This window comes from Alosa pseudoharengus, unplaced genomic scaffold (assembly GCF_046254945.1).
Source record: "Alosa pseudoharengus isolate Yale_2024_CS ecotype anadromous, Long Island Sound unplaced genomic scaffold, YU_APseudo_1.1 YU_APseudo_1.1_scf_1, whole genome shotgun sequence".
NCBI lineage: Eukaryota > Metazoa > Chordata > Actinopteri > Clupeiformes > Clupeidae > Alosa > Alosa pseudoharengus.
In genome coordinates this window covers 25440988-25456753 of record NW_027468564.1, presented here as the reverse complement: position 1 = coordinate 25456753, position 15766 = coordinate 25440988, and the positions used below count along the sequence as shown (strand labels likewise).

Below are 15766 nucleotides of genomic sequence, written 5' to 3'. Positions count from 1 at the left end.
CACTCCCTGTTGTGTGTGTGTTCTTCAGGTGGAAAGACTGCATTGCTTACAGCACTGATTTTGGCTCTGGACGGGAATGCTCAGACCAACAACAGCCTACCCAGATGGGTTGTCAAGGAGGGGGAAAGGTACATAAACATGGAGGACCTAAACGCGTACAGACAATCGCTTGGGCTCCTCGATATTCCCAGAACACTTTGTGTTGTTGTTCCTTTTACATTTGGCACACAGACTAGTCTTAGGTTAAGATCATACCTCATGTTCTTGTCAACATTTCCTTGCTAAGGTGCATGTGCTGCTGTGTCAATATGCCATCAAAACACTAAAAGAGCGTTTCAATTGCACGGGAGGAAGGGGGAGGGAGTAGCGAGCTAGGGCTCTGTTTTGTTTGAACGCCAACAGAAATGAGGTTACCTGACATCGCTTAGACCACCTTTAAAGTTTTACATTCTCAGCTAAGAGGTTATTACACGGCGGTGGGCTATACCAGAGACTTTCTAATGAGGGGACACAGCACTCAAAAAGTCCCCCATAGAAATGGAGTGGAGAGACTTGCCTAAAGGGACTTTGGCTATACATGGGCATGCATGTCTTTTCTGCATTCTTGTTTATGATTAAACAATGATCTGATTCTGATCCATTGGGCCATTGGGCCATTAGCCTGGGTGTTCCCATGCTGCCTTGCGCGCAATTCACGCTGCTAAGGCAGCCTGGAAACTACCGCCCTAATTTTTGCCTCAGATAGGGAACCAATCACAGAACAAGGGGGGAAAGCAAGACGATGATGAGCTATGCACAGACACATTTGATAGACATCCGTGGCACCCAATAAACGGATCTGGGCATTTTTTTCAAATACGAGAAAATGAACGTTTGGTTCCCAGACCACGTCTCATTGAGAAGTGGTGGCGCTAGCCAGGCTACCATTGGGCACTGCAGTAAAACGTGTGTGTGGTTAATACATGGTTTAGTTTTTCTAATTAGCATAAACCACCGTACTAACTGTAATAATTGTAACTATTTGTCTCTTTGCTGCCAGATCTGCGGAGGTGTCCATTACTCTCAGCAACAAGGGGCTTGATGCCTTCAAGCCCCATCTCTATGGCAACTCCATCACTCTCAGCAACAAGGGGCTTGATGCCTTCAAGCCCCATCTCTATGGCAACTCCATCATCGTGGATCTGCACATCTCCAGAGAGGGCATCCGGACGTATAAACTCTGCAGCCAAACTGGTGATGGTCATCCATTATGCAATACACACTTTATCTAGTATGCAGTACACACTTTATCAGTATGCAATACACACTTCATCTAGTATGCAATACACACTTCATCTAGTATGCAATACACACTTCCTCTAGTATGCAGTACACACTTCATCCAGTATGCAATACACACTTCATCTAGTATGCATATGCACTTGATCTAGTATACACTGTACACTTCATTTTGTATGCATACACACCTAGTCATTTAGTATACACTGCTCACTTAATCTAGTATGCCGTATACACTTATGTTGGTGTTTTGTGGCAGATTAAGGCATACTTTTCTTTTTTTTGACAGGTCAGCTGGTTTCTTCCAAAAAGGACGAACTACTCTCTATTTTGGACCACTTTTGTATCAGGGTATAAAAGGAGACTTAAAACTGTTAATCAGCTCAATTAAACGTGAGTGGAGGTTATAGTAACTGGATGTCTTTGTTGATTGGTGCTTAGGTGTGTAACCCCTCATGCATTCTAACTCAGGAGATGAGCAGGGACCTCTGGCACTCTGAGGGGGGATCAGCGAAATACAAGGTATGTCCTGACCTCTGGCACCATCTCTAGTTGGTGCCAGAGTGTAAATTGTACACCTATTCAGATGGGACAATTGCAAAAAATGATATAAAATATTATTTCAAAGTAGCGCCGTTAAACATTATTTTGTAAGCCCAATTCATACATAATACAGTCCTTGCTGTTTTCAGCGCCCACCATTCCAGTGTGCTTGTTATGAAAGCAGAATGTTCACTGAGACTGGTAAATAGTGTTTAATGATATTGGCGTGTAGTTGTTCATGAAGGCCGCCCAGCTGGACCAGATGAACGAGGAGTGTGAGTCCGTCATTCAGATCCAGGAGCTCACCCAGAACACTGTGGACCAGCTGGAAGAGGCAAGCAAGGCCCTGACGCCTAAAAATTTCCCTTTTGTAAATGTCACCCCAGGGCTCTGACGCTTAAAAATGTCCCTTTTGCAAATGTCACCCCAGGGCCCTATTTTAAATGTCCCTTTTGTAAATGTCACCCCAGGGCCCTATTTTAAATGTCCCTTTTGTAAATGTCACCCTATTTTGTAAATTTGTCTTGGTTGTTGATGGGCGGCTGTGGGAACTGGGAATTTGACATTTTGTATGCAACTGTTGACATTGGATGCTAAATATAGGAAGAGTGGTGGCAAAAACCTGTGTCCAAGCAAAACACTGTGTCCTGTTTCTTTCTAGACTTTGGATGAGCTTAAGAGAGCGGTCAAGGAGATGGAAGTGAAGTACAAGGGCCCGTCCTCGCTGAAGAACATGAACAAGATGTTTGACCAGCTCAAGAAACAGATGGACTGGGCACTGGTGTGTCTGTGTCTGTGTCTGTGTCTGTGTCTGTGTCTGTGTCTGTGTCTGGGTCTGGGTCTGTGTCTCAGACATGACTAACATTGATTCTGAAAGTGATTCAGTGATTGACAAATGCCACTGGCTGGATCAGAACACCCAACCCACCCCTATCATTACTCTCAATATCTGACAGCTGACATTAAGATTGGTTAGTGCTACTTATTATGTTATATTATTGGGTATTTATATATTATAGTGGGAGAGAGAGATGGGGTGGGAGTGGGAAAGGACCCGGGTCACACTCTGACCTTAACCTAGGTCCCCGTGGGCAATTGTGCCACAGTGTCAGATCCAACAGAAATGTATGGAGAGAAAACCATTCAGTCAGCTATGGTTAAATAACGTATGCATGCTGATATTGAGACACTTCATTATTGGCGTAATTCAGAACCATGCCTAAGGACTGTTTTTATACCAGCTCACAGAGATCAGCTATATCCAGGAAATGAAGCGATATATATTTTGGAACCATGAACTTTGTTGTGCCTTCCAATTCTGTCTTGGTACAGAGAGGGAAAACTCCATCCCTACAAGCACTGAGCTACACAAAAAACACAAAATCGACAAACGTATTTTTTACATGTTTACATTATATGTTTTCTAATATTATAGTTGCATACTTTGTTAAATGTCTTTTTAATGCTCTCCTCAGGTCAACTACCAAAACCTGAAGAGTAACCGGCGTGACCTAGTGAAGGATGAGGTCTCAACCAGGTAAGAGGAAGACCATAGGTGTGTAGAGACTACCAGGTGTGGGGATGCAGGTGGTTAGGTGCTGTCAGGAGGGTGAGTGGGAGGAGGTGTTGAAATTTGGTTCCTATACTGTCTATACGTGGTATATCATCGGCTAAAATGGTAAATAGTACTGTGTATTGGTGTGCGTTTTCTTGGCACTGCAAGTGGTTGTTCCCAATTCTTAATGTCGCTGTGTGCACATTTGTGTCAGGAGGGTGAGTGGGAGGGTAAGGTGTTGAAATAAGGGTCCTATACTGTACGGATAAATTTGAGCTCAATTTGAGACTTTTTATCGTTGGACATCGGTGGCAAAAATGGTAAATAGTACTGTGTATTGGTGTGCGTTTTCTTGGCACCCATGCACTGCAAGTGGTTGTTCCCATTTCTAAATGTCGCACATTTGTGTTTCAGTATCAGCCAAGAAACTAGTTTTAAATCGTGTTTCTTACCTTGTAACATCCACATTGTTCTGCCTCACTTATGCTAACCGTTTCATTAGCTTGTAAACAAATCCATGTGATTTATCGGTACCCTTTTCCACAGTTTAAAATAGCATAATGCACAATATTTCTAGCAGAGGGGGAAATATAGCTAATCCTGCCAAGTTTCCCTTTAAAGCAGGAGGTCACAAATGTGCCAAGATTGATAGATGACTGGTTTCTAAGAGCCGGTGCACATTTGTGTTTCAGCATCAGCCAGGCGTCGGTGACGGATAGCCAGGCTCGTGAGGTGCGCCTGGCGGGACTGCAGCGGGAGCTGGAGGAGCTGGCGCAGCGCGACTCCACCCTCAACCAGCAGCTGGAGCAGATCCAGCAGGCCATCGCCATCGCCACGGACACCCTGCACAACGCCAGGTCAGAGGTCAACCTGCACAACACCACCAATACAACACCAGGTCAGAGGTCAACCTACACAACACAACCTCCACAACACCACGTCAGAGGTCAACCTACACAATACCACCTACACAACCTACACAATACCACCTACACAACACCAGGTCAGAGGTCAACCTACACAACACCACCTTCATGAGAACAGGTCAGAGGTCAACCTACATAACACCACCTCTACAACACCACATCAAAGGTCAACCTCCACAACACCAGGTCAGAGGTCAACCAACGAGAACCCACATGTATCCTGAATTAATTGCACCTGGTTTGTCATAGTCATTTTTTGAGTAATTCACAAAGCATTCTAGCTGTAAAAGTAGCACCAATGTGTGGGACAGCTTAGAAGAAGTCAAGAGGACTCATAACTCACTAAGACCCAGACATGTGGACTCAAGTCACATGACTTGGACTCGAGTCATGATTTGAATGACTTCAGACTCGACTTGATAAAATTCGGCATGACTTGCGACTCGACTTGGAATACTATTCACTCGAGACTTGACTCGGACTTTGCCTCTTTGACTTGTAATGACTTGACATGTCTCGAGTCAAAAAATGAATTTCCTGATCGTGGACCAGTCACCCCAGAGATGCTTTCACCTCGCGACGAAAAAAAAAAACACACAGTGGACACAAACAGGCAGAGCACAGTGATCAGTGCTGCTGCTACCACCACACTAGAGATGCGCGGATGGGCTATTATTTCAACCGTAACCGCATAGCAAAACTTATCATCCATCCGCCATCCATCCGCACCAACGTTTTTTGACCAATTTTCAAATCCGCACCCGCCCGCCATCCGCTGGTTGTTTTAATGTATATGGGTGATGCGGTGCTGCTGACGTGAGGCTAGAAAGCTCTTGCCTGTTCTAGAAAGACTAATCTAATGCAAATATATTAAAAGGCTAAAGTCCCACATTGGCTATGTTGTAGCCTATCCCCAGAATATCAGCAGCAAACTCAGTCTCTGTCTCGCAAAAGTCTCCAAATAAAACGCAGCCTGTAGCCTACAATTGTATCATTGTAATAAAAAACGCAATTTAGCACATCATTTCAACATGCTGCTATTTAGCCTACTAATTAATGCCTATTGTACTTTTATTTTTTGCAAAAAGAAAGAAATCCTTAATAAAATAACAAGTCATTCACATTATAGGCTACTTTACGCACTGTAACCCACCGCACAGCAGTGCAATGTGCATGTTTACATTTTTAGTAACAACTTGCTTGCTTGCCTTACACATCTAAGTTTTCCGACTATTTTTCTTACCTTCTTTTTTCCGCTGTGGATGTTACTGAGTTTTAGCTCTTACGTTCTGAACATCTCGCACTGCCATTGCCCGATGTCAGTTCTGAGTCATATCACACTACAATCTGTCTCCCTTTTAAATGCCTATTCCCTGAATGGTAGGCTAAAATGACTATGTGTTTTATATATAATATCGAAACAAAATAACCCAGTCAGTCTCATCTACGAGATGTTTACGGGCGGTGGTAGTGTAGTGGTTAAGGAGCTGGGCTTGCGTGCAGTAGCCTGAAAGTTGTTGGTTCAAATCCCGGCTTCCACCGTTGTGCCCTTGAGCAAGGCACTTCACCCCAAGTTGCTCCGGGGACAATGTGATCCATTGTGATATAGCTGACATATGTAAGTCACTTTGGTCAAGAAGTGTCTGCTAAATGTAATGTAATGTGTAATGTGTTTAGGCCTCCTCCAATACTGGCAGCTGGGCTCATAGGTTGCAGATTTGCTTAGTGGCCTACCAAGGCTCTGCAGCGACATGGGAGATGAATCATCGGTCAACTTGCACTGTAGCCTATTCTACTTTCTTATTGCACACTGGAGAGAAAAACATGCTGGTAGGCTACGATAGGCTACTTAATTTAAACTTTGTTACCTTTAGTGTGTGTGTGTGTGTGTGTGTGTGTGTGTGCGTGCGTGCGTGCGTGAGGGGTTGCTCAGTGAAACATCGAATACACCAATTCCGCAACACCGTCTCTGATAGATAAACAAAGCAGCATGCATAGAAGCAACTAGGCCAAACTGCCTGATGAAAATTTGACTATTTCAAAGTGTGCTCGTTTTTTTTCGGATGTAGGTAACACAATTTAACAATGTATAGGCTATATTTTTTCATTTGATTGGTTCAACCGCCACCCGCCCGAATTTAATTAAAATATTATATTTCTTCACGTCATCCGCCCGATCCGCGGTTTAACCGCGGAGTCCGCGGCTGTAACCGCGAACCGCGCATCTCTACACCACACGCATTACGCACTGTGTGTAGGCAAGAGACCGAGGAAGGACCAACATTAAATAAATATTAGCTTTACTGCAAACTGATTTGCACTCTTGTTAGAGAACATTTACAATGTCAAAATGTATCAACAGCATGTTACATAAAGATGATACTTTTCGGGTCCTCTCCATTAAGATCCACGTATGCTAGCCTACTCCATTTAATAGATGAACGTATGCTAGCCTACTCCATTTAATTGAGAACACATCTCAGCGCGCACGAAAGGGAGAGAAACGTAGGCCTATGAAGGGAAATCGTGAAGGAAACAAAGACGAGATTAGAGGAAATTGCGGATTTATCCGGTACTCACTACTGTTATAAACTGTGAGAGCCAGGGCACTTTGACATAGGCTGCACTCACTGTGATTTGGAAAATGGACAAGAATTTGAAGAGTTGTCTTTGCCTTTGTGTAATGGAACTGGTGAGTCTGGAAGTCTTCAATAATTCGTTTACATGAAGCATATGATATTATGCCGATTGAAACGCATTCCACGTAGCTAGGTGGCTACTGGCTATACCAGGCTCATAATTCACTTTTAATTGCAAACAGAAAATGTCTAGCAAGCATCATGTCATTACATGCTTTTATTTCCAAAGGAATGAAAGCTGTTTGTGCCAACTTAATATCATGCTTATCATTGTTAATATTGTGCTATACATGTGGCCCAAACAATGTTAGAGTTTGTGGACTAGCCATAGCTATATTTGAATGGAGCTGGTAAAAAAAGATCATTAGGAGAACGTGTGGACAGTGGCACACAATGGGCTTAAAGTGACAGTGCATCTTTTACAAATGAGTTAACCCTTATAAGGTGTTCGGGTCTGTGGGACCCGTTTTCAGTTTTTAGCTTAATAAAAATGATACAAATAATTATTTTTTTAAACTAAGATTCATTGGCCTTGGCTCATTTTCTATGAGGAACATAAATCAGAAAACATTTTCAATGAACCCCCCCTGCATACCCCCCCTTCACATTTATATTACACACAGGATGTTCGGGTCCACTGGACCCGGAACTAGTTAAAGTGTGGAAATCAGGTCCTGTGTGTGTGTGTGTGTGTGTCAGAGGGTTTTGATGGTGATGCAGAGCAAATAGTTTCAAAGAAATGAGGATAACATTTCTGAAAATTCAGAGTCCGACACTGAGTTTGAAGAGGAGGATAAGCATCAGCCAGCTCCGAAACGTAAAAGAGCCTCAGAACTAGCCCTTCAGCAGCCAGGACAAGCCTGCGAGCAGCCATCCCCAGGACCATTCCGTGAGCAGCCAGGACCAGCCCGCTAGCAGACCAGCCCGTGAGCAGCCAGGACCAGCACGCAAGCAGACCAGCCCGTGAGCAGCCAGGACCTGTGAGCAGCCGGGACCAGCCCGCAAGTAGGCAGCCCCAGGACCATTTCGTGAGCAGCCAGGACCAGCCCGTGAGCAGCCAGGACCAGCCCGAAAGCAGCCAGCCCCAGGACCATTCCGTGAGCAGCTAGCTGTAGGACTACCCCGTCAGCCTACATCGAAACGCAAGCGAACCTCAGGACCAGCCCGCCAGCAGCCAGCCCCAAGACCGGCCAATAAGCAGCAAGCCACAGGACCAGCTCGTCAGCAGCCAGGACCAGCCGATGAGCAGCAAGCCGCAGGACCAGCCGTTGAGCAGCCAGCCATAGAACCAGCCATTGAGCAGCCAGACATTGGACTAGACTGTCAGCAGCTTGCAAATGACAACATATGGATGTCAAAAAATTGTAGAATTGAATGGTCTTCCTGCTCAAGAAATGAACCCCCCTGCATGGCTACCAATGTGATTCGGATGCTACCAGGACCTACATGCTCGATGTCTTGTGCATGTCACTCATGCACAAGACATCAATTCTTCTTTTTACCTTTTCATGCCATCATGCCCCTATCAAAAAATACATATGCAATACACACAGTGAGACTCTGCCCCTCATGTGTGGTATAGTCTGGTATAAAATTGCCGTGTTCAATGGCTTCAATGTGTTGTTCAGACAGATGTTATTGAGTATGTTAAATTTTTAATGAAATTCAAATAAATAAAACTTCCTTCATTTGTACAATTGTTGATTATTTTCCAGTTATGACTGTTTTATGATGCATTTCCCTCATTTTGTTATATTTTAATACAAAAATAAACAAAATCGAGTGGCACTTCTATTCATAATTGTGATTTAACAAAGGTAAAGGCAACACATTTAACATATGTGTTGTTTACATTACTTGCAATTGGGATGAAGTAACCATCTAGTGGTCTAGTTAGTTAGTTTTTTTTTATCTTTTAAATTGTAATACTTTATCCTATTATTGTGCTTCTGTGGTGTCTTGTGTGTTTCTTATCTTGCTGTACAGCACTTTGGGAACCTTGTGTTTGTTTAAACTGTGCTATATAAATAAAGTGGATTGGATTGGATTGGATCTAGTGAGTATTTAAAAAAAAAAGGTTTGATTATGTTGAATTAAAAGGCCTAAAATGCAATGGGTCCACTAGACCCAGCAGCACCTCCTGTGTAACAAAAAAACGAACACCCTATGAGGGTTAAACAGCATCACATAGTATTTAAGAAATGAATACTTTAAAACAAAATTACTTTGTCATTATTATCCTTTAAATAATATAAAGTGTTTCACTTTTACCTTTGTGGTTACTCAGTAATTTTGTGATTTATGCCATATAAGAAGCTTATACTTTAGGGAGAAAATTTAATTTTTAATCGCAATTAATCTAGATTAATTCATTTCAAAATATGAGATGAATTAGTTTTTTTAATCGTTTGACAGCCCTAATAAAAACTTAAAATATTTAACTGCAGCAATTTACTAATGTAGCCTATGTGACGATTCTTCTCGTCACCATTTATTGTAATCATTAACCATGACCTTGGCTTCCCTCATGAGTCGCCACTGGCAGACAGCCTAATAAATTGGTTGCAGGCAAATCTGTGGCCTAACACAGTGAAATGCCATCAGTCAAATTATTACTCATCCTTACAGTGGACGTCGCAATTTGGAAAAACAATATATATTTGCTGCTGTGCTGAGTGTCTTGTAGCTATCCGTTTCGTACAGATTACACAGGTATGCTCATGCGTATATTTCACAGGTATGCGCATGCATATATCGTAAAAGATTTCAAGACAGAACCATTGAACATATTTTAATCTGTATTTATAAAAAAATACTGTAGATTAGATTGATGTGTTAAAATTATGATCGATAGTCTAATAATGGCATTATTAAGTGAAGAGTACCTGATGACTTGTTCAGGACTTGAAAAAGATTGGGACTTGGACTTGGACTCGACTTAGCTTTGAGGTGACTTGAACTTGGACTCGACTTGCCCTTCTCTGTCTTTACTTGGGACTTGACTTGGACTTGACTGCTAAGACTTGGGACTTACTTGTGACTTGCCAAACAGTGACTTGGTCCCACCTCTGCTAAGACCTATTCACAAACAATTGTTGCAATGTTTTGAACTGCACATGAGGCTACAGGAGCTCTGAAATCTTTAGGGAATAATTGTGTATTGTAAATAAGAGGATGCAATAACACCACCAACAACAACCAAAACCACTAATTGTCAACATGTAAACTAAATGTAACAGGGTTTTTTTTTTCTCAGGGAAATGTATATGAAGTGAAGTTCAGGGTTCCCACTTTAAGTCAAGTTGTTGCTTGCCATCTACCTCTCATCACATTCTCTTTTTTTCCTGCCACCTTCGCTGGTTTCCTGTTGTAGACGTGAGGAGGAAGACCTGCAGCACTCCTGTAACTCCAAGGAGAAAAGCCTGAATCAGCTGGAGGCCAGCCGCACCAATCAGATCCGTCGTTTTGGGGAGAACATGCCCGCTCTGCTCAAAGCCATCGACGAGGCCTACGACAAGGGACATTTTGTGAGGAAACCTGTGGGACCACTGGGTTAGAAAATGCACACACACACACACTGATGAATAAACACACTGACACACAGTTCACACTCTCACACAAACACTCTCTTACCAGTGATGGCATGTGCTTTTTAACATGCAGCTGAGTTGAGCAACACTTATGCTAACTGTGTGCAGAATGCATTAAATATAAGCCTACAAAGTTGGATTTAGCTATCTTACAGTAGCTTTGCATGGCGAACTAGTTAGTAAACATACACAATGTATAGCATATGCTATTCAGAGGTTAGGCTTGACTTTTTTTTGACAGGACAAAATGTCCGGTAACATACCAAAATACCGGACATAGAGAAATTCTACCGTACATATGTTTTAAACAGCCTTAGAATTGTCTATGCCTTTAATTGGCAATAAATCACAAAATATATATAATGCTACATGCACAACTGACATGTAGCGTACATAATGCTACACGCATAACTGACATGTAGCCTACATAATGCTACATGCATAACTGACATGTAGCCTACATAATGTTACACGCATAACTGACATGTAGCCTACATAATTCACACCAAGAACGATAACGATAACAATAAATTAGAGATGCACCGATATGGAATTTTAGGGCCGATAACCGATATTTATTGGTTTGTTGTGGCCGATACCGATACGATAACCGATAATATTACTCTTGAATTGTGAAAAGTGATTTAGGGAAAGCATTTAATAAGCATAATTTTATTGCAGTAATTTTACCTACCACCAAATGATGGACAGAACTCATAATAGTCCTCAATAGTATGGCAGTCAACAACATAACAGTAGCCTAGCCCTACAGTAGTGTGTGGCTCCTTTAAGTGAACCTGACGTCAGTGAATTGCGAGTGAGTGCGGGTAACTGAATAAAGCTGCAACTCCTCAGACTGTATCTTATGTCTGTCTACTCTGTTGCGCACAATCTGCTGCAGCAGAAATAAAAGGAGTTAGCCCCGAAGGTTTTAATAACTTATTATGATGACCTGTCTGGAACTGAAGCACGAATGGTTAGCATATTTCTAGGTAATAATACAAAACCCAAGCTAAAGTAATGCAAATATAATACTAAAACACAACTTAGAACTAGGCCTACTTATGTACTCGTCCAACTAACGAGTTTGTTTATTTGTTTCCCCGACCAGCGCGGTAAAGTGCAAACACACCAGCACAAGACGGCTCTAGATAGGGCTGAGCTCCACTCTGATCGGATCATTCACGAGAGGATTTTGAGATGCACAGATTCCCAAATGAACGCATATCCACAGATTTTGTTAGAGTGGTGAAATACATTCACACCGCTGACATTATATTGAGGAAAAAGTATAGCCAACCAAGCTCAAGTATAGCCAACCAAGCTCCGTGTAGCCAGACGGACCTTACGTAGGCCTAAATTAGGACTTTAAAAAATATCGGCGCAAATTATCGGCCAGAATTCTGTTATCGGACCGATAATAATATTTTCAATTTTTCACTTATCGGCTAATAATATATCGGCCGCCGATATATCGTGCATCCCTACAATAAATAAATATTGTTCTCGTTAATATGAATGACGATGTTCACACATAAACTATAACGATAATGACATGAAGAACGATATCGTTGGGGATCACTTTCAGAGTGATTTTCAGAACGATAAAAAGCTAATAGTCAATCAGAACCCATCGAATTTTAACCGTCACAACACAAGGAGAGACTTTGTTTATCGTTGTTCAGTGTGAACGCTTTTATCGTTATGCTTATAGTTATCGTTATTGTTAACGTTCTTGGTGTGAATAGGCCTTAACTGGCATGTAGCCTACATAATGCTACACATAATTGACATGTAGCCTACATAATGCTACACGCATAACTGGCATGTAGCCTACATAATGATACGCATAACTGACATGTAGCCTACATAATGCTACACATAATTGACATGTAGCCTACATAATGCTACACACATAACTGACATGTAGCCTACATAATGCACACACAGAAGCAGAGTATCGGGTGAATTCCCAGTGGATCGGTAACGGTTTGTAGTCGGGCATACCTGAGCTTTAATACATTCATGATATTGTTTGCATATGTTTTCAATGTGAGTAACGACCTTGTTGTGTGGTAGGTTACTGTATACGTCTGAAGGACCCGTCTCTGGCTCTGGCTGTTGAGACCTGTCTGAAGAACTTGTTGACATCCTTCTGCTGTGACAACCACAGAGATAAGCACCACCTTGAGGAACTAATTTTGAGATGCCTCAAGGACAAGAAACCCAGCATTATAGTCAACCAATTCAGCGATACGTGCCACGACATCACAAAACGGTCTGTACTTTATACATGCACACACAGTCTCACACACAGTTTCGCACACAGATACACGCAAACACACATCTTACATGCCACTCATACATCCATTGTTTCTGCCACCACGTACAGTAACACATACAAACACACAAATGGGCTCATGTAAATTTCAAACTGTACAAAACTGGGGTACTGCTGTGGGTTAGGTTATTCTTTACCTAGTTGACCTTTGACCTCTGCTTCTAGGGCTGTCAATCACCCGCAGTACCCCAGTGTACTACAGTCCCTGGAGATCGATGACCCCAATGTGGCCAACTGTTTGATCGACATGAGGGGAATCGAGACCATACTGCTAATTAAGGTGTGTCTGGGTTTGTGTGTGTGAGAAACTTAAGAAACATTGAATTCAAACTGTTTAGTCAACCTCTGCTATATTCCTCTAAAGGTAACAATGGTTTAGATTTATTTATTACACGGCTCTTCAGAGTGCTGCAGAAAGTTCTATTCACATGAATGGGCCTTCCCAACGTATCTTGGTCTATACCAGGGATTTTCAACTGGTTCTGTGCCAGGGACCAGGACCACCATCCTGACAAACAAGTAATCCACGGACCACTATTGTGTGTGTGTGTGTGTGTGTGGGGGGGGGGGGGGTTATTTTATACAGTCTATGTTCCAGCCTTGCCCTTTACTTTAGATATGCCAGTGTGGAAAAACCGCTCTCACAGAGGTATTGTTGGAAAGGGTAAAAGACACCTCACAGCACTCTTTCTCTAGCCTAGAAATCTAGACGCACCCTACCTCCTCTCCAGTTTTGTCAATCGTTACTGTAAATCCATATTTAACATTTAATCGTCACTGTATTTTCTTTCTCGTTTCCAATGTTTCCTCCGAAGTTGTAACTTTGTCTGAAGAGCATGCAGCAGAATCCTGTCCATCTGTCCTGACATCTGTTACTTTCCTTAGGCTACTAAATAGCGATCCATGCTGGTACTGACTAGCTAACTTCACCTTAGTTATAAACGTTAGTTAACAGCTCCACTCCTCTCCAAATTTCACCAAACTATTAAGCTTATTTTCAACGAAACCTAACGTGAACTCTGTCCGAGATGCTGGTCTATTTCGTGCAGAGACTGTAGCCTACCTTATGAATGTGCGTGTGTGGCGTTGGTATTATAGTATTTTATAGTATTAGTATAGTATTTACTATTTTAGTATTTAAATATCTAAAATACTATAGTATTTTAGATATTTTCATTAAGTTCAGTATTCACACCAATGCGCAAAAATTCTGGAAATGGTTTAGAAAAATTAATGATGGAAAAAATGTATTAATTGTGAAATTAAGCAGGCTGGAATGCGTCAAGGACCACCTGCAATGACGCCGCGGACCACCAGGGGTCCGCGGACCACCGGTTGAAAACCCCTGGGGCCTCATGTGCAAAGCTTGCGTACGTACAAAAATGCTGCGTACGCCACTTCTCACGCTCACGTCCGGATGTACGAAGACTGACTTGAACGTGAGAATGTGCGGTCCTCCACGCAAACTTCATGTCTGGCGTACGCACATTTCCAATGTGTATCGTCAGTTGGCGACACTTAGAGGCAATGCAGCGCAACAACATTAGTTGATCGCGAGTCTAGGCCTTTATTTGCACAGTATATTGTGAAACGTGGATTATTAAAAATGATTCGAATGACTTCGAAAGTAGGCCTATGTTTCTATATAAATGGACATGCAACATGCTCAAATTCTACTAAGTTATGGAACAACCTATCTGTGATGACAACTGTAGACTTATTAGAGGATACGAATTAAAAGGGAATGTGAAACCTATAGCCTACACATATAGATAGAATAGATAGGCTGACTAATAAGCGCGGACATAAGCTATTTCCCTTAGTGTGATTGACTGCATAGGATACTTTGACTTTCCTCGAGTAAGCATTCGCATTATTGTTGTCACACTTGTGTGCAAATATAGGGAAATGATCCAGAAATCGTAATGTTGTGGCGATGTGGCCTGGATCAACTTTGTTTATTCCACCTCGAGTGCGCGATGCGTGGTAGCCTACTTGGACACGTTTGTTTTTTTTAATTAATGCAGTTGTGTTGTAATGGTTCAAATACATCAAACCCAGTCATGCGAACCCTGTCACCTACTTGCAGACTGACCAATAATTCTACCACGGTCTCTGACCCTATAGCTAGCCACTGCTACGCTCTGCCACTACTGTTTTTTTTTTTGTTATTAATTACAGATGATAAAGACATAAGATTCTTGCCATTTCGTCAGATAAACACTTCTGCCTCGCATTCGCTGGAAATAAACTTTTTTATTCATTTGATGATTTCAATTATTAAACTTTGCAAATTGCAACAGGTTTGAGTATGAATGGATCCACAAATGAGTTTTCATTGTTATTAATATTGCGGGATAAGCCATTTTGTCTTCGCAGAGGTCTGCGCTCTCGAATGTCCTTCTAGTTAGCATATTAAAATGAGTGTGATTGAGGGAGGAGAGAGGGTGGAGTGTAATGCTCGTGCATGTACGCTTAATTTCACGTTAATTGGGATGTACAAAGAAAAGCTGCGTGGAATGCTGCGTACGCACAGTTTCATACATCAGGATTTTTTTGTGCGTACGCTACTTTTCAGGTTTGCACGTACGCAATGTTTTAGTATGAAATCCACGCAAGTCTTTGTACATGAGGCCCCTGGTCTATACGAATAAACCATTTAAGCAAATGCTTCAGTCAACAAGAATGACATGCCACATGCCTTATGCCACCCTTGAATTAATCAGGGCCACCCCTGTTCAACACATCTAGAATCGCCACTGAGAACGGTTGGTGAATGATGTCCATTGTAAATAGCCTGGGCCCCAAAGGCTTAATGCTCCCGAATGCCCCATAGTAGTTCACGCAGGAGTCACTTTGCTTATTGAGGGACTGCACTTTGCCCATCGTTTAAA

The 15766-nt window shown here is 42.2% G+C and overlaps 1 pseudogene; it reads left to right on the top strand.

The window, feature by feature from the left end:
- The window catches only part of LOC143117720 (structural maintenance of chromosomes protein 6-like), a 35970-nt pseudogene that overhangs the window by 657 nt on the left and 19547 nt on the right, over positions 1–15766 (top strand).